The following is a 19,640-nucleotide window of genomic DNA, read 5'->3' as shown; positions in this document are numbered from 1 at the left end:
GACAGAGGCAGAATGGAAGAAGAAAATCAGTGCTCACTAGAAGGCAAGGTGGCTGAGACAGAAACACACACAGAGAACTGGGACTTCCTCTGGAGATGAGGCCTATGGAAATCTTTATACTGGGACCATCTGGGTCTCTGAGCCATAGCTGACCACTGTGGAAAACATGGCTTATGGGCCACCCAGAAGTTATTTTCAACCTTCTTTTTCCTTTCTACCTCTCACATGCTCTTCCCCAGCCTACATTCCCGGTAGGGATGGCCATCTGCTCTTCATTCTCCATCAGAGACTTAATTTGGGGGCCTTCTTTTTCTTCCAGCTAAAAAAGAGATTGATGTAGCTGATACGTATCCTCCCCCTTCTTCATTCTTTCTGCCTTGAATGTAAACTAGAGGATGAGAACTTTAGCAGTCATCCGGCAACCAAATGATAAATGCCAACAGAATCCCTGGCCCTGATAATATTAAGTCACAGAACCATGGTCTACAACTTCTGGACTTCCTGTTAAGTGAGAAATTTGAACTCCCATTAATTTAGGCTTCTGGAGTCAGATTACTGTTATTGCAGCCAAGAGTTACCTTCGCTGGTCCAAACATCTTCTGTCTTCAGAAGTAAAACCACTTAGGAAAGTGGGGAAGAAAAAAAACCCCTCATAATGCAACCACTATTAGTATCTCAGTACACTGTTATTCAGTCTTTCAAATTTACATATGCATGTATATTTTCCTTATATAGTTGTTATTATACAAACTCTTCCAGGTTGCAAATTTTAATAGCTGCCTTATATCCATGCATAATTATTTTACCCATATCTTTTTGTTTGGCATGTGGGTTTATGATATTTTTTACATTATGAACAATTTATGAGCATATTTGTGCATACCACATTTTTCATATTTCCTTAGGATAGATTTCCAGAAAGGGATCTAGGCAAATGAACAGTTCTATGACCTACAATACATAAAGTCAAATTGCTTTCTAAAAGTGTTATAGCAATATATACTGCTACCAACAATGACAGTATCCACTTATTTACATTTTTTTCTACACTGGGTATCAACATTTAAAAAAAGGCTAATTTCATAAAAATAAGAACATTTTTTAAAGTGGTGATTTAAATTCAAGATACTCTTGGACATTGTTCTCTCTCTTAGCTGCCTCTTTCTTGCTATGAAATGAGCCACTAGATTCCTATACTATACAATCTGAAAGAGTCAATCTATCTTCAAAATGCTACCTAACAATTATATTACCTTATATATGCAGAATCTTCTGCATTGAAGAAAATGCTTTTGAGTCAGGTATGATCCCTATTCAATGAAGGAATGAAGCTGATTTCAGAAAGTGCATATGACGCACCCTTGGTTGTAGAGCTATGAAACGGAAGAACTTACACTTTTATTTCAAGTCAAGGACTCTTTTCAGCTCAGCATATTACTTTTTTGCTTCAACATCGTGCTAAGCAAACCTCACAATATCAACCCTGACTTGGATGACTGATCTGAAAATAAATTAACAAAGGCCTAGAAGAAACCCATTAGTGGAAAGAAACAAATTTAACAGTATGAGTCTGAATTGTATATTACCTTTTCCTTTGTTCTCTGAGTATATGTTATGAGCACGTGTAACTTCAGTGTGAAATAAAGCATAGAAGAGCTAAGAAAAACCCCAGAGCAGAGTGTGTTATGAGCAGAGCAAAAACAAATTTTATAGATAAGAGAGAATTTTGTAAACCTTAACGCTATGGAATATTTATAAAAGTAGGCAGGCCAATAGCTATAGCACATGGTGATTTTGAAGAGAAAAAAGTAGCAATAATGAGTAAAACCTTTATACAGTATCTCCTCGGTCATCCAGCAGAAGAGCCATTGAACCAGGACTGCTGTAAAGTTGAAGATAAGCCCTAAGTTATCTTCTGGGTTACAGGTACCAGTGAGTGTTTACCAGCTGGTCTGCATTTACCAAACTTTTTAATGGAAAAAGACATTGGTTACATAAGCTTGAGTACAAAATCAAGTCAGGTAACAAGATTTTAGAGGAGAAAAAAACTGAGTCTAGTAATAGAAGGAAGAAAATAAAATTGGGACATGTTGTTGGTACGGGGCAAGGAGTCTAACTTAACTTCCATCCCTCACCCCTTAGATCTGGCAGTAAGCTACACCTCAGGATTAACAGAAAGTAAGATTTAACATGTAACCTTTGGTTCACCATATCTTTTTTCACATGTTCCAAGAAGATGCTGCACAAAGAAAACCCTGCATATCTCCCAAGAAATAACTCATGAGGCACTGATGAGAAAATTTCTTCTCCCCAGACTTACTTTCCTGACACCTTAATTCTGAATCAATTGGACCATAAAAGCAAATCAGGACTCAAGCCACCAATGGACGTTCTGAAGCAAGCAGGATGTTCCCTGTGAGACAAGTGGTTTTCAACATCTACAGAACAATTTTCTTTCTGTTCTTGCAATAGAGTTGAGGAGAATTCCAACAAGGGATCAATTAAGGGAAGTGCTAAGGTTAAAAGGGAATGACAGAGGGCCAAAAGGAAAAAATGGAAAAGAAAAACAAAAGGAGATGAAAAATGAAATAGAAGCGTGGGGCTGGCCTCCTAATCCTGTTTACAGGTAGGATGTATAGTGCAATGAGAAGGTCCTGGGAGTGAAAGTCAGACAATCCATGTATGAATTCTGAGTTCTCCATCTATTGCATGATGTTGAACCCATCACTTAGTCTCTTAATCCTCAGTATCCCCACCTGTAAAATAGAAAAATAACACCTTTCTCCAAGGGTTACTGAACATTAAATATGATCATATGTAAATAAAATGTACAAACAAATTACTATTTTATAATATGGTCCAAAGATGGTAATTTTTTCCTTCCTTCAAATAAAGATCTAAGCAGGAAAAAGGAATCCATCAAGTATGAGTATGAATGAGCAACTCTGTGTGTGTGTGTGTGTGTGTGTGTGTGTGTGTGTGTGTGTGAGAGAGAGAGAGAGAGAGAGAGAGAAAGAAAGAGACAGTGTGTGTGTAAAACAATACCCTAGATATTTGGGAGAAATTCATTTCCTTTCTTTATTGAAGCTGCTCATAATGAAAATGACGTTACTTCTACCGAGTTCAGGGTCTGGCACATAGTAGGTTCTAAATGTTTATTTGTTGAATACATAAAAACAACATTAAAAGTGAAGCTGAATGAATGCCAAGCAGCTAATTATCAAAGTCTAGAATTTCTATATAAGCAGCTCTGTCTTCACCGTACCAGGTTACTCTTTTTCAGGAAAACAACTTAGGAAACTCACAAATCCATTCTTACCCCCAATTTAAATCTTAGGGAATAAATAATGCACGTGTAATAGGTAAGCCTGTTCCATTTTCCAGTTAACTACGGCTGTGTGATAAATCCTCCTAAGACACAGAGACTTAAAGATTTCTTCTGTCTAACCATTCTCCATATACAACGAGCAGTGACTTTGCTCCTTTCACCTTAATTCACTCATGCAGCTATGTTTAGCTAGAGAAGAGGCTGAACTGGAAGGCCCAAGGTGGCCTTATTCACATGTCCGGCAGCTGGAGCTGGCTTTCGATGACATGATAGGAGGAAAAAAGGAGGGAGAGGGGCGGGTCAGCTTTCCTCTGTGTGACCTCCACTAGGCTAGATGGGCTACCTTTCATGATGGTCTCAGAACAGTTCTCCAAGGGAGGAAAATGAAGCTACAGGCTTCCTAAGGCCTATCCTATTATGTAATGTCATTTCTCCCACATTTGAGCAAAGCAAGTCACAAGGCCATTCAGTTTCATGGAGTGAGAAAATAGATTCCACTTCTTTCTGGGAGTTATTTGGCATGGACATACCAGGATACAGGGAATCTGTGGCCATATTTTTCTTTTCACTACAAAGTATCAATGACAAGTATGGTCCTTTGCAACCAAGAAGGCAACAAATACATTTTTGTTAGACTATATGCACAAAACTGTCCATTTTAAATATAACCAGCAAAGTCATTAGGTACAGAGTAAAGTGCAAAGGAATTCTGAAGACACAAAACTACAACTAAAGCAAAAATATTATGTTGAACATCTGATCAGAGCCCAGTAAGGAGTTTAAAAGTAGAAATAAATTTTTTTAAAAAAGCAGGCGATGAGAGTAGGTCATCATGTTAATTATGGTGGTCTGGGCTTGGAAGCCATAATTTTAGCATAAACTTGCTGTGAATGTGACCGTATGTTTGGTAGAGTATGATTTCCTTTGAAACAGAATCTGTGTTTTCTTAAATCCCAGCTCTGACAACTACTAGCTGCATTATCACTTGCAAGATACTTAAGCTCTCTAAGCCTCAGTTTCCTCATCTGTAAATTAAACTTAACAGTAATATTACTTGCATATATTTATACTAAGAATTGAACAAAATCTAAGTTTACCTCTGCTGCTGACATAGAATAAATGTTCACTAACTGGCTGAAATAAATGAGATATGTAACTAGCAAGTGCCTGGTTTCCAATTATGAATTCTCCTAAGCCCTCTATGAAACTGGTAAAATGCTGTAAAAAATATATACTTAATTATTTAAATTGTGTATTGTTATCTGAGCTCTAAAAGGATGAGATTTTAGAATCACAAGAGATTTGGTAGATAACTTGCCTTTTACTTTTGTCCACAAAATAGGTTGATTGAGAGAATTTGGGAAGCAAGGGCCCTGAGAATATAGGAAGGATGACTTCTAAGAAAAACTTAGTAGATAAAAGTACTGTAACTGACAAGACTCCAAGGTCATAATACCTACAGAAGCGCTCAGGATGGTAGGACATCCCTCAAAGCATACAATAAAATTTAATTAGATGTAGCATTACAATCTAACAATGTCCCAATTGTAACATCACATTCTGATTAGGTAAAAACATTAAATAGTTTTCTTGGAACCATAAAGCAATGAACTTCCACTGATTCCTTTCTCTTGAGAGACAGAGAAACTGAGCAAACCCTATGCACACATAAATCCATTTTGTATAAATATTTGTATATTTCATGATAAAGTTAGCAACTTCACCTACTGTAGAGGGATGTGTGTGTGTGTGTGTGTGAATGTGTGCACACGTGCTTGTGTGGGTGGTGTGTGTTACTCACATCTTTTATGCTTACTTGCAGTTTTGTCTTCTCTTCATATCAGCTTTGCTTCCTTAGTAGTCTTTCTCTCTATGTTACTCCTTCATTAATTGGGTAAATGTGATAATTTGTAATGGGTCTCCAACTCATTAGCGTAATTTAGCCAGGTTCTACTGTATTTCACCAGACACACCAACCAGACTGCTGCACAAATCTTTTTGGAGCTCTATTTCATAAGCATCCACAAAATTTCTGCTTTAAAATTGAGAAATGATTGCCCCTTAATCAGCTATTTGTTATACTGGGCTACATAAATATATGCAGTGTCATCCATAAATATCTTATGACAGAATGCAGCAACAATTAACATTCGCATAGAGCTTTAAAGTCTACAAAGCTTTTTCTTACATATCCAAACAAAATCGCAGGTATTCCCCTGTGAGGGAAAGTACTACATATTATTTAAATAACTTAGAAGGCAGAATACCATATTTCTAAACATAGCTATTTGATTCAGCTAGGCCTCTGCTATGTGATCTTGGCCATTTATTTAACCTCTTTGAGGTTAAGTGTCTCCATCTTTTTTTTTTTTTAATGTATATTTATTTTTGGCTGTGTTGGGTCTTAGTTTCTGCGCGAGGGCTTTTGCTAGTTGCAGCTAGCGGGGTTCACTCTTCATTGCGGCGTGCGGGCCTCTCACTATCGCAGCCTCTCTTGTTGCGGAGCACAAGTTCCAGACGCGCAGGCTCATAGTTGTGGCTCACAGGCCCAGTTGCTCCGCGGCATGTGGGATCTTCCCAGACCAGGGCTCGAACCTGTGTCCCCTGCACTGGCAGGCACATTCTCAACCACTGCACCACCAGGGAAGCCCTCCATCTTTAACATTTCTATAATACCTACCTCATATTTTTTTTTCAGGGTTTCAAATTTTTGATAATGAACATAAAGTTCCAGACACATAGTAAATGCTAAATAAATGCTAGCTGTTAACATGCTCCAGATTTTACAGATAGAAACACTGTCCTTGTTTAAAGATGTTTACATCAAATAACAGAGAAATGAGACAGCTGTCAGTATATAACTAGGGTTGCAGGTTGAGAAGACTTGGAGTTATTATGAAAGGCAGTTCCTGCTTCTCACTCCTAGCAAGAAGACAGGAGAGTTGAGGACTAAAGTGCTATTACAAGGCAGGAGCTAGCACAGACAACGCCTCTAATCTGAAGCCCTTGATGACTTAAAACCATGTACGTGTCTGGGACTGAGATTAGAACAAAGGGTGCAGATTTGAAAGCAATCAAAGATATCACCAAAGAAGGTGGACCTGAGACAGATGTTGGAAAACTTGGAGTAGAGGATGACACTAAAGGTATAAAACGCCAGAGAAGGAAGCAGGCAATCAGGAAGTCCTAGCAAGCTAGCAGGTGAGGTTGTAGTCTGAATAAATGTCAGACAGGAGCTGCTGCCTGACACCGACTTTTCTGCATCTTCTGTGGCCTCTACTTGGTAAGAGGGCAAGGGGAAAAGATGACAGAAATAGGGAAATATTTCCTTATATTCTGGACTCTGAAATCACTAACCATTTTGGGAGCTGGTACAGGTAAGTGAATACTGGGTTGACCAAAAATTTCATTCCAGTTCTTCCATAAGATGTTATGGAAAAACCCAAACCAACTTTTTGGCCAACGCAATAGATATCGAGGATGGTAGGTTTTTCTGGAACCGTATTCAGCCCCAGACAGGAAGAGGAAATTATCCCTTTTTCTGTTTCTGAATCTCATAGCTCTGTTCTCATCAGGGGACAGAGTCAAGATGTTATTTAAACAGAAGCCTGACAGGTGACTCAGCACTTCCCACCCCCACGGACAGTAATGACTAAAGAATCAATTTTGATTGAATGGCTCCCTCTTGATGGGTAAAAACCTCTGTGGCTTCTTCAAGTAGGTGACATGGTCAGAATTAGAGCTGACCACCTTCAAAGAGTCTCCCTTTTGCTTCTCCTGGATTCTTACCTTGGATCCAGTTTCTAAGTCAAGAAAAACTGACATCCTATGAGAGTACCTGGCAAACTTCTAAATTTATTGTTGTGGAACAGTCATCCCTTGGCTTGAGAGAAAGAGAAACTGTCATCTACTTACAGCAGAAAACGTGTCCCTCAAATCTCCAAGAACTCCAAATTAAAGAAGTGGGATGGTCACAGAACAGCCTTTCTAGCCACTCTTCATGGCTGTGCTAAGTGCCATTCCATCCTGAGCTGTCAGCTTATAGACATGCTCCCTCTAGAACATACCATTAGAGAGGTTTGGACCATCTGTCTGCCCGACAGACCATCTGTATAAAGCACTAGCTCCCCTTCCAGAAAACAGAAAAGGGACATATTCAAATCTTGACAAGGAAGAAAGTGAGGACACTAGAGAGACGAGTCTTTGTACCTTTGCTTCCAAGCTCTCTTTATAGCGATCATTGGTAGAAAAGGAAAGGAGTCCAAGAAAATTTTGAAGGTAGAAAATATTATAGCAAAACAGAAAACAATTTTCACCCAAGAAGCATAGAAAAAATCAAAATAAATAGGGAAAAACAGAAAGCACTGCGTATAACTTTAAGTGTTTGCAAGGATAAAGTGCAAGATGGGAGGAATCAAGGGACACAGGCTCTGAGCCAGATGCACCCAGACAGACAGATGTCATGCACTGCAGGTAATGACTCATTTCCCAGGGCAAATCACAAGTTGTCTGAGGCTCAATTTCCTCATCTGTATCCTGAAAATAATGATACTCCCTTTTCACAACTGTGACATTCCCACCATATCATCTGTAGTATCATGGTGTTCAGTTCATGATAGCCCTTGTGTTAATCTTGTGATTTTCTTAAGGACTTTTATAGGGCCCATCCCATATCTTCATTCCTACCCACCAACTACAGGTTTGAAGGGAAAAAATTACATTGTGTACAACTTTGTTTTCCATACTATAACTGTAATATCACAGTAGACTTAGTGGGTGTTCAATAAACACACGTTGAATAAATGACACTATTGAAATGACAACAGAAGTAAAGGATGTATAATCCACAACAGCATTCACTGAGAACTCTGATTTACTTATGCAAAAGGGACCTTGTGCTAGATCCATGATACAGTTCTTAGATTCAGGAGTAGAAATATATATATATATATATATATATATATGTATATGTATATATACACATACATATATATGTATGTATAAATTTCTGGTGTATATGCACATGAGTATATATGTGTTGTGCATGTGTGCATGTTTCTCCCCAGTCAAATGAGTCTTGGGAGAAAAACACGTACCAGCTAGGGAGAACAGAATTCCATTTAGTCCAAGCTTGGAAAAAGTACACCAGTGCCTATAGTGATGGGAGAGATGAGATGAAAATGAAACTTGAAGTGGCAAAGACACAACCAGTAGAATCACGGCAGTAAGGAAAGACGGGTCAAGGAAGAGAAAAGATAAAGGAAGTAGCATTGACCAGATGAACACAGGAAGAAAGCCGTTTGTGTGCGAGAGAGACTCCAGGTCGTGTAAACGTTTGCAGTCTGGAGACACTCAAAAACTTCTAACCTGCATGCATATGTGCTGTCGCTGTGGGCACTGGAGTCAGTCCAGGTTGACTGATAAAAGGTTTAATGTGTAATAATAGCACAGGTTTCTTGGGAGATGAAAGATTCTGAGCAAAAGTCACACAGAAACATGGCTTTTCTGAAGAAGAGCGAGTAGTTTCATCCTTGTGTGTATTCATATTCAGTATGTTTATTGTCACTATACCAAGTAAACGTCTCCAACAGGAGAAAAAAAGAGCAAAGTCATTCATTCTTTGTGTTACTAATCATTGGCCTGTTTTCAGGTTTTCAGGAAAGAATTTGCCTTTACTAAAGTGATTGTTCAAAATGCTTGCACTTCACACATTTTTTACTCTGTTATCCCAACATTTGTCTCACTCTGTATGAAAAACTTTTCTTTAATGAAGCACTTGTTCCATATTGAGTATCTACAAGATTCCAGGTATATATAGTCAAAGATTTTCACTCAAATCATACTTTTCAAAAGAAGTACATCCTGAACAATTGTGTGTTTATTTGGGCCTTCCTTTTGTGACCTGTTACCTACAACATGAATATAAAAATCAAAAGCACCTACATCAAGGATTTTAATCTCCCATACAGGAATGGTTTACCACCAAACATTTAAAATGCTGATTTATTTTTGCTCATATGTATTAAAAAAGCAATAGCTAGAACATCAGAAACTGAAGAAAAATCACTGAAAATATCTACATTAAATATAAAACCTAGAGAAGTTTTGCAGGGATGAGAGAAAAGGTAGAGTTGAAATTTTCTTTTTTCTTTGTCAGGATAAAGTCAAAGGAAGATGGTTACCTTTTCTCTTTATCAAGAAATCTTTCAGGGCAGGGCTTCCCTGGTGGCGCAGTGGTTAAGAATCTGCCTGCCAATGCAAGGGACATGGGTTCAAGCCCTGGCCTGGGAGGATCCCACATGCCGCGGAGCAACTAAGCCTGTGCGCTACAACTACTGAGCCTGAGCTCTAGAGCCCGCAAGCCACAACTACTGAGCCCATGTGCCACAACTACTGAAGTCTGCGTGCCTAGAGCCCGTGCTCCACAACGAAAAGCCACGACAATGAGAAGCCCGTGCACTGCAACGAAGAGTAGCCCCCACTCACCACACCTAAAGAAAGCTTGTACACAGCAACGAAGACCCAACACAGCCATAAATAAATAAATAAATAAATTTATTTTTTTTTAAAAAAAGAAATCTTTCAAAATGTGACCCTTTCTCCTGTTTACAACCAAGCATTGAGCTGTATTCCCAAGCTCACAGCATTTTAGGATCTGACTTTAGAAAGCATTCCTCAGCTCATGAAATTCTGACTTGGTCCTCTTTGTGTCTCTAGTCTCCTTGAACGCTCTGCACCAAATCACTCCTTTTCTATCAACATGTCCCCCACTGACATCAATATTGCTGAAAGAACTTTGGGTCTGAGTGAAAAAAAAAGAAAAAAAATATTGCTGAAAGATAATTTTCCTCCTATTTCATATTTTTAAGGCCAGAGACATGGATGTTCACTTTTTTGTTCATTGATGTGAGGTGACAATTTGTATAAGCCCTGGCACCGTGGAGTACAAGAAGGTTTATATGCAAACTGAGGTTGCTAAATTACTATCATAATCAATACTAGTACTACTAATTATTATTATAAGTAAATAAATACAACTATTGTTATTATGAGATATCTTTTATTGAGCGCTGACTAAATTTCAATCTCTGTTCTAGGTCCTTTGTAAGTTTTATTTTCCTTAATCTTTTTGTGACGATCCTACAAGGTGAGATAAGGAAATATGGGTACAAAGGTAATCTGCACAAAGTTACATAACTAATGAGTAGATAAACATGTTGAGAGATACTTCTCGAAGTAACGTCTGCAAATACAGCCCAATACTACTTACTATGTAATGTCATAGAAGAGACCTTCATTTCTTTACTTTGTTCCTTGTCTTGTAACTGCAGGACTTTTATACCATTGCCATCACTCCACATGCCATCAAATATTCCAATAAGACTTTGATAATGGTCAAAGTTTGAGGAGATCTACCTCAAGCTACGCATGCCTCCAGAGGCCACAAAAATGTGGCACTGATGATGCACTTTATCAGGGACCCACTGGTTCAGGGAAATGGCCCTTCAGAGGTCCCTTAGAGACACTGAGACCACATCTTTCCACTGACAGAGTGAGTTTATAATGGGAACAAGATTATTTGATTTGCATTTAGAGGAAGCTTGCTCTGCCCTGTCTATATTCAGGGATTTATGTGAAGAAGCATTGGGTTTGCAACCTAAACAACAAAACATGGCAGAGAAGAATATACATGGGCTCTGCAGTGAATCGGTATTTGTGGCAAAGAAGTGAATCACTTTTCACCTTACCTGTAATATAAGAATAATAATATCATCTTATCGATTTTTTGAGAAGTAAAAAATCTAACCTACTTAGAATAGTGCCTGGCACACAGAATACATTTGTTGAATATATGACAGAATTAATTATAATTTATTGTACTTTCTAGATGTGTGCTGCCAATGTAATCTGCAGTATATTGCACAGGAAATTTCCTTAGTTCCGTGCAGTACTCTAAACGTGAATCCTGATGCTTGAGGCTCTGATAGAGGCCAGTGAACTTGTGTTTGTTATTTTGACAAATTGATGTCCCTCTTCTCTTTCTCACTGTATGAGATTTGGAATGTAAGGAATGGGACCTTAAAATCCAGGAAGCGTGGATGTTGTCTTCCTTCTCTGCAAGCCATAAAATAGACTTCATCCATTCATGTAAGGATAAAAAGAACCCACAATCTGAAGGACAAAACCCTGCTCCTTTCGTGCACAGGGAAAGGCTGACTTTGCAGAACAGAAATACCTGGGTCAAGTGGTACCAGCCGTGCAGAGTTAGCAAAGCAGAATTGGACTCATCACTGACAGCTCAGCTCAGCTACATTAATAGGAACAAGGATTTTTACATCTTTTGCAATATGTTCTTGAACTAAATAGAGGTCATATACAATGACCTTGCCCCACAGAGGTCAGACTCTGGCAGGGGAATCTTGAGTCTGTTCAACTATCAAGTCCAAATTCTAGGAGGCAGCCTTGAAGACTGCAGCATGCCCTGTCCAAATGCAGAAATTGCAGCAGAGAGACAGGAGCAGGAACATCCTTCTACATACCCCACAGCAATGATCACAGTGCTTGTACCTGGTAGGTGTTTAATAACTATGCATCCTTTCACTGACTGTGAACAAAACGAGATGTTAGATAAAGTGCAATGTTAACACCGCTTGCTGACATCTAGACTTGTGCTTCTGCAACCACATATGGGTGGGTGCACACGATTCTCACTGCTTACATTCAGTATCATTTCAGAAGTTGTAAGCATAAGTGAGGTGACATCTGGAAAGGGCACTTCGTTTGTTCCAAGAAAGGATCTGATGAAACCATGGTATGTGAAATGAGCCAATTTACAGAAATCTAGCTTTCCCTCTCTAGTTTTACTTAGCTCTCAGATTATATTTGGGGCTTTTGCCCACCTGCATCACTTACATAAATACACTGAATTAGTGTGGTCTTTCTAATTTTTAAGCCAGACAAAAGAGGAAAGAGACTGTATATATGAACTACCTGTAGAGCTCCAATTTCGTGTCAAGGGTTTTACCAAGGACTATATTATACAATCATTTATTCATTCATCACAAATGCCCTCTGAATGACTGATCGTCCCTCTTTTACAGATTGGATAGCTGAGTCTCTAAGAGATTAGGTATCTGACCTCAAGTCTGCCCATCTCCAAAGCCAGTTCTCACCACTACCATGTTCTCTTGCCATCATGATTCCAACTCAGCCTTTGAATCCTGGTCTATCTACCCCCCAAACGTAACTCAGTGTGACAATCATCATGACCTATGCTGTTACTACAAAAAAATACCCTACTGATACAAGTTCCAAGTGTAACTCAAATTCTAGTCAATAGCATCATTGAGGACTAGATAGAGTTTTCTGAAGCCCACAAATCTTGTAAGGATCTGTGTATTCCTACAGAAAAGCTTAGAGAGTGCAAGTCCTTCTTGTCCTTTCTGGATACCCAGTGCAAATGGATTCAGGTTATCACACATTTTCTGATTTTTATGAATCTAAAATTGTACCTCCTATAATTTGGTCAATTACCTGCACGTGCGTACATGCACACATGCACATGTGCGTGCACACACACACACACACACAAATCCACAAGTAACTAAGGATATACCATAGAAATTACTGAGAAGAGGTATAGTCAACACACATGAGAAACACCCAAATTACAACAATGCAAATATTGATTTTACCGTCATGAAGAAAAGACCAGTGCTCCTGCTTAATCAATTGAATTTAAAATTATATTGGTGACACTATTTTGTAGAGTCTTGAACCATGTATGAAATTATCGTTACTATAGTACTTTACATTTCTGTAGCAATACATAATTACAGATCATTTTATTTTGCAATACTTCTTAATCTTCCTGACAACATTATGAGTTAAGAATGCTTTTTTCCAAGTCGTATAGAAGGAAATTGGGGTTCTGAGACTTTGAGCGACTTACTGACCATGAAGCAGCACTGTCAAGGACTGACTGGCACCTTGTGTCTCTCAACCCAGGGTTTCCGTCTCCTGATTCTAACTCCAGCCCCTGTTCTCCCCCCCATCTTAGCTGTGATGACTGAGTCCCCAGTGGCAATGCAGATAATTGAGTGAATTGATTTAGTCAATTGCAAAGCCCCTGTCCTATTTGCACTTCAATGAATCCATCTTTTCTTTTGTAATTTATTGGGGGACCCTGAGAGGTTATTTTTAAGTGATAAAAACAACACAAGAACACACAAAGGCATCTGGCATCAGAGGGTGCATCTCTTTCATCCCCAAAGTTGGCATCTGCTGCCGTGAGCTGATGCTATTGCCTATTAGCATTAGCCCCAATCAGCATCAGTTCCTGGAGCTAACACACAGCTCCAGGCTGTTGTAATGACTCAGCAATCAAAACTTCAAGTTTAGTCGGCTGGGTCCTCACCCACCTCCAGGGCCAGAGCTCCAAGAGCCCCTTTTTGCTCTTCAACTTACTGGGTGATCTTTCTGGCTTCCTTTAAAGGTTCTCAGTAGCTGACTTTCCAGCTGTCAGCTCTGTTTGTTACAGAAGGAAAGAGCCATTCATGTGTTAAGTGCCCTGGGTCTTAAAAACACAGAAGCACTCTGGAGAATGTTGGGCATGGGTTGGCTTAGTTGAGCAAAGACCCACAGAAAGGCTGGCCAACTGACTGGAACTAAATAGAGAAGGAATTAGAATTGACTTTATTCTCCCCAAATAAACTCAAGGCAACCCTTTACCAATTCATTTTTTAAAAATATAACCCTGCATCTATTTCCTCTAGGGAACTTCAGCCTTTTCTTTGGCAACTCTGACACGTTACTTCTACTGAGATGGAAAGCTCCCTTCCTTTTCCTTTCTTTTCTGAACTCCCTAAGCAAAAAAAAAAAAAAAAAAACAACCCTGTTAAACTGTGAAACACTATCACAAAACAAAGCCGGAAAAGACAAAAGAATGCCATGGATCTGGAGCCAGTCCTGATTGGAAGCAGTTTACCACTGCTCTGACGGGAGCTGATAATAAAGATACAAAGTTACAGTTGCCCAAGCAGCATCAGAAAAACTTGAGGTGCCAGGGAGCTGCTTTGCTCACTGCATGAGCTGTAATCAGAAAATCCTGAGTTGGCATGTACCCCACTTCTATTATTACCCTAAAGTAAGTGATAATGAAAGTGTTGCTATGGCTAGAAGATTCACTGAGTACAATGATTAAATCTCAAATACACAAAAGCCAAGATGTTATCTTTATTATTTTTTTAAAGATGGTGTTGTGAGTAATCTATGCAATTAATTTTTACCAACAGCACAAGTCTAAATATACCCACACTGGGTGAGAATGTGAATGGGAGGAGGAACAGTCAAAATGAAATACCCTCAATAAGAAGAGGCACTAATTTGCCAACTTCCAGAAAGGCATTTTCAGAGGGCTTCTCTCTGTGCAGAACTGCCCTGACACAAAATAGATGACGTCAAATACTGGCCTCTGTACCTGGCACTGGTTATATCAAGAGCTGCGGGCTAACGAAGAGCTGACCGACCTAGAGAATGGCGATAGTCCAGGCAGAGCTGGGCAACCTCCAACCCCCTGACATAACCCACTGGCACTTGCTGCATCAGGGCTCTGCTCTCTCCCTAGAAGAGTAAACTTTCTGTTTCTTGTTTACATATTGCACTTGCCTTCAGGCTTCATGAGTCCCAGGTTGTTTTCTCCACAAAGAAAATGAAATTTTACTGGGGGTCTCTCCTATGTTCAAGTCATTTAAAAATGATAAAATCCCCTCTCTTGATAAGGGAAATGTAAGTGGAATCTATGAGTAACAGATGAAAATATCCTGAGCAGAAATAGTTGATAAGAAAGACACATCATAAATTATACTGACCGGAAAGAGTTTACCCATAGGTTTGTTGTTGTTTTCTGTTTTTTTTTTTTTAACGAAGAGGACAGTGTGGAGTAAGTATCAGTTACAGGATGAAAAAGGGGAGGGATCTTTTAACAGCTGCCCTCCTTTAACTGTTTCACTAATATCATTATGCAGAAAACAACAAATAGATGGCAGGGATAGCCTATGGCAATACCAGAGTCAAATCTCACGTTTAAGTATTTTTTATCTTTTTAGTTCAGGATTTTCAAAACACTCCTTTTAAAGAAAAAAGAAATAATATTATTGTTCTGAATATGATCTTTGACATCTCTCAACTTGGCTCTCATAAATCTTTGACCCAGTCAACTGTCTCTGAATAAAATCTTTCATGTTACAATTTGCACCATCTCTCTATCTATACACAGACATCCTAAGAAACACTTATGCATGCCCCCCCCCCGCCTAGTTAACATACCTGTCATCTCTTCCATGAATATGTTCACAGTAACAGTTCGAGTTGGCTAACATTCCATGAAATATCACTACTCCTTTTAGAAGAAGCCATCCATATGCTTTGACTAAAGCTCTATTGCTTTCACTTGGGGTCTCAGCAGTTTAGAAGTATATTTACGACTGATTCTCACTTCTTGGGAGAAGCTAAGGGGTGCCAATGCAGAGATAAAAATACTCGCAGATAGAGCAACACAGATGCTTTCACAATGAAATGGTGTTTTGTTTTAATTAAATAACCTCAGAACAGAAACAGGTAAACTATCTACCTTTCGCTTTGAAGGAAAGGGAAACGGAAAAAAAAAAAAGAAAAAGAAAAAAAAGCACAGCTAACCACTGTGCTTTAGGAAACACTAAAGGACTGAGTTAGGCAAGATGTTTGACTGAAGTCACCTGAATTCCTGATGCTGCCTGCTTGCTTTTACAGCCAAGAGTAGACGATTAAGAGCAATTTGCAGCCACACTCCCTCCTCTAGGGACCACGTAGGGTAAGGGGATGTTCCAAAATGTGAGACACTAGTCTTAATCAGGCGACACTGCATCCAGAAAGGTTAATGAGATGCAATAGCAAGAGAATCAGTGAAAAAAAGAGGTTCAAAATACTAAACAATTTCCACTTTGTTCTCATTTGCTCCAATTAAGAGCTCCTGAAACAGCTTTTCTGTACTCCACACATTCGCCACTCCAAGACCAGATTTAACTATTCAGGAAAAAAATAAGTGCTATGGAAAAAAAAAAGTCTGCTATTAAGTTATCATAAAAGTCCGGATGCACCCCCGACTCCCACCCTGGGTCTCTGGGCAGAAACACTTTTACCTCTCACTCAGAGCCCCTGCCAGTAGCTTTTCTGATTTTTCCCCTCAAATTTAAAGAGTATTTCAAGGAGGGAGAAGCCTGGAATTATTTTTTTCTAAATTTCATAAATGCAGAACTCACTGTGTAAATACTAGATAAATAAAGTGTGTAAAAATGGGAGGAAGGATGGGGGCATGGTTATACAAACGGAAATAATCCCCATGGCATGAAAACTGCCCCAAAATGTCACACACTGAGTTCTTCTGAGCATTACAATCTCTAAAAATGTGCTTCTAAACTGCCTGTGGATTTCCGAAAACAAACAGGAAAACACAAACATTCCAGGAAAGCGAGAACCAGGATCTAAGTAGTCCCACGACTTACCTTCTTTATGGATCCTCAAAGTTCACCAGGCAAATTTAAAATCCTCTATTTGTCTTGCACTACTTTCTTTTCTTTTCTTCTTCTTCTTTTTAAAGTCACACAGGAGAAAAATAATCAGTTTTCAAAGGTTCCATTGATCTGATCTTCCAGCACCAGCAAAAAACGTGTCCAAGAGACTCCGCCAAAAAGTAAGCCAAAAACTCATCAAAGGCAAAAAGAAGAAGGGAGTGGGGAAGGAAGGGGGTGGTGAAAGCTGAGGGGCTTTGGGCCGGGAGCCCAAGTACCCAGAGAAAATTTTCACGCTGTTAAAACCTACAGTACGATGTACCTGCTTTGGCTGTCACACAAACACACACACTCTTGGACACTCACACGTTCTCTTTCACGCAAAAGCAGGCACCCACACTCACAAACACGCACAAACACGCACACACTCACACAGACCCGTGTGATGAAACTGTCAGTGGTAACCTCCAATAGCCGCTGAGTGCTGCAGATGGTACGGCTCACTGCTACCTTCCCAGATCGGTGTAGGATCAAAAGAGCATCCAAAATCAATGGGGGGCCCCCCAGGACCAGGTAGATTCCGGATCCCTCTCCCCCAGGCAGATTTATCAAGCCAGGAGCGGGTCAATCAGCAGAGGTGTCTGCTTGCTGGGTGCCCCGGATTATGGCAAGGTTATTCATCTTGATGTGCTGCATCCTCCACCCCCAACATTCGGCAGCCTGCATTGAGATGACTGCCAGAGCTGTGTCTGTCCCTGCTCTACTGCATTTTGCTCAGCCCTCTGCTGCTGCAAGTGAGACACGGTGGAGGCAGGAATACTAATAAGGTGGTTAGCTACAGTTTCTTCAAGGCAGTCGGCGAGCAGTACAGTCCATGTGTACTTCCCAGTGCTCTGTGTGTGTGCCTGGATGTCTGCAGGGACAGCAGCGAATCCATCACCGGCCAGGAGGCGAGATGGTTTGCATCCTGCCTGGGAGGACGATATCATCGGAATCATCACTGTCCTGCAACGGCATTGTCTATGACAGTATTTTGTCTGGGATAAAAAAAGGGGGGTGGGTGGGCGGTGTTAATGGTTTTGAAGCCTAGAGCTGGCATTTGAATGAGAGAGAGAGAGAGAGAGAAAGAGAGAGAGAAATGTCCAGGGAGACAAATTAGCTTTATAAATAAGCTCCAAGAAGACCAAGGCAAAATTTTAACATGCCACTACCCTGGCTGTTAAATGCAAATACAGAGCGATTTCAAAAACCAGCTACAACCTATAAATCTTGGAGGTGGCAACAAGTATCTGAATTTGACTGATGGGACGGTGGATAGATGGATTCCTGGTAATATAAAAAGTTTGCTCATGCATTTTGCTTCCTACCCATTTACCCAATGTATGCAGGGATCTAGGTACGGTTCAGTCATTCTTAATATGGATTTAGACTCTATTTGTTCACAGTTTTCCACTAATGCACAGCTTTTATCATATAACTATCAAATTGTAGAGAATGTCTGAGTGGCACTATGTCACTATGGGGATTGGTTGACAACTGTCAACAGTATTACCATACATAACACTCTTATATGGAATTTTCAGGAAAAAAAAAGTCATATCTCTCTTTTATTACTAGGCCATGAAAGAAAATATATGCAAATATGCTAAGTGAATAATTCCTCAGACTCTGGAAGGCTAACTTTTCCTCTTCTATAATTGGGTCTCATATTAAAGTACCTCTTCTTTAGACAAGGATACTCACTGGGTTCCTGAAATTGAATTAAAGTAGCATCATCTGAATAAGTAAGCGTTGGACAGTTGGAGAAGGCAGATAAGTGTGAATTATGGAGCACTGTAATACCAGATATTGCCAGCAGATGTCACAAATGCAGATGCAGATAAAAGAATTCTACCAATTGCAAGCATTTTAATCTAATTTAGTAAACACAGATTTTAATAAAATGTATAACATTAATCTGAAACACTAAAGTTTTGTAAAATTTAAAGGTGCAAATAACTTGGAGAACAGCTTGCCTTTTGTTTTTTCCAAATGTCCCTCTCAAATCACTGTTTTCCATAACGCCAGTAGATGATCTGTTATTGATATTGGAATAAAAATACTACACCACTAACATTCGATTTGCATCTAACATTATTTCTAGGAGTTATGATTTTTGATTCTATAAAATACAGTATTTCAATATTGTCTAGGTTGTAACAGAACAACTACTAGATTAAACCATAAAACAGATAAATGAGAGGAAGTAAATTAAGTGATTAAAATTCATACATAAAATGTTTGTTTAAAGTTTCCATTTTAAAGCAATAATTCTGTTTCATCTTGATCATATTTATAAAAATAAGTTTAAAGGAATTATTCATGTTTGGGAGTTGAACATTATTAATAAACAGTGGCACATAGGCAAAATATATAAAGAATTTTTATCGGTCTTCATTAATTCCACCTATATTAATATGTGAAAGATTTTTAAAACCCAGCATATCATCTTGCCCTTTATTAATCTAATGCAATTAATTAGTACCTACCAAATCCCAGCCCTAATTGGCCCAAATGCCAATAAAAGAGTGTTAAAACCTTGAGCACTGAAATCCAGACAGACCTGGGTTCAAATTTCAGTTCTGCCTTATACCAGGTACTTAGTCTCTGCAAGCCTCTTTCTTTTTTTCCTCCTTTCACTTGCAATCAGGACATTAATACATACCTAATGGGATTACTGGGAGGACTGGAATGAACTAATTTTTATAATGTGCTTTGCATATTTC

General features: G+C 39.2%; 1 protein-coding gene across 9 annotated transcripts in view; it reads right to left on the bottom strand.

The window, feature by feature from the left end:
- The window catches only part of LRRC4C (leucine rich repeat containing 4C), a 1,215,723-nt gene extending 1,197,849 nt beyond the window's left edge, over positions 1 to 17,874 (bottom strand). For 7 of the 9 annotated variants that reach the window (XM_067749347.1, XM_067749351.1, XM_067749352.1 and 4 more), the window contains exon 1: positions 16,870 to 17,835. The gene's annotated coding sequence lies outside the window, so the exon portion shown is untranslated. Of the gene's footprint in view, positions 1 to 15,655; positions 15,759 to 16,869 lie in introns of those variants that run through there. The other 2 variants (XR_010946072.1, XM_067749353.1) reach the window with 2 other exon arrangements.
- Between the last annotated feature and the right edge of the window lie 1,766 nt (positions 17,875 to 19,640).

Source organism: Pseudorca crassidens, chromosome 9 (genome assembly GCF_039906515.1).
Source record: "Pseudorca crassidens isolate mPseCra1 chromosome 9, mPseCra1.hap1, whole genome shotgun sequence".
NCBI classification, from domain to species: Eukaryota; Metazoa; Chordata; class Mammalia; order Artiodactyla; family Delphinidae; genus Pseudorca; species Pseudorca crassidens.
The sequence above is the reverse complement of the archived record's forward strand: the minus strand, read 5'-3'. Positions and strand labels throughout refer to the sequence as shown.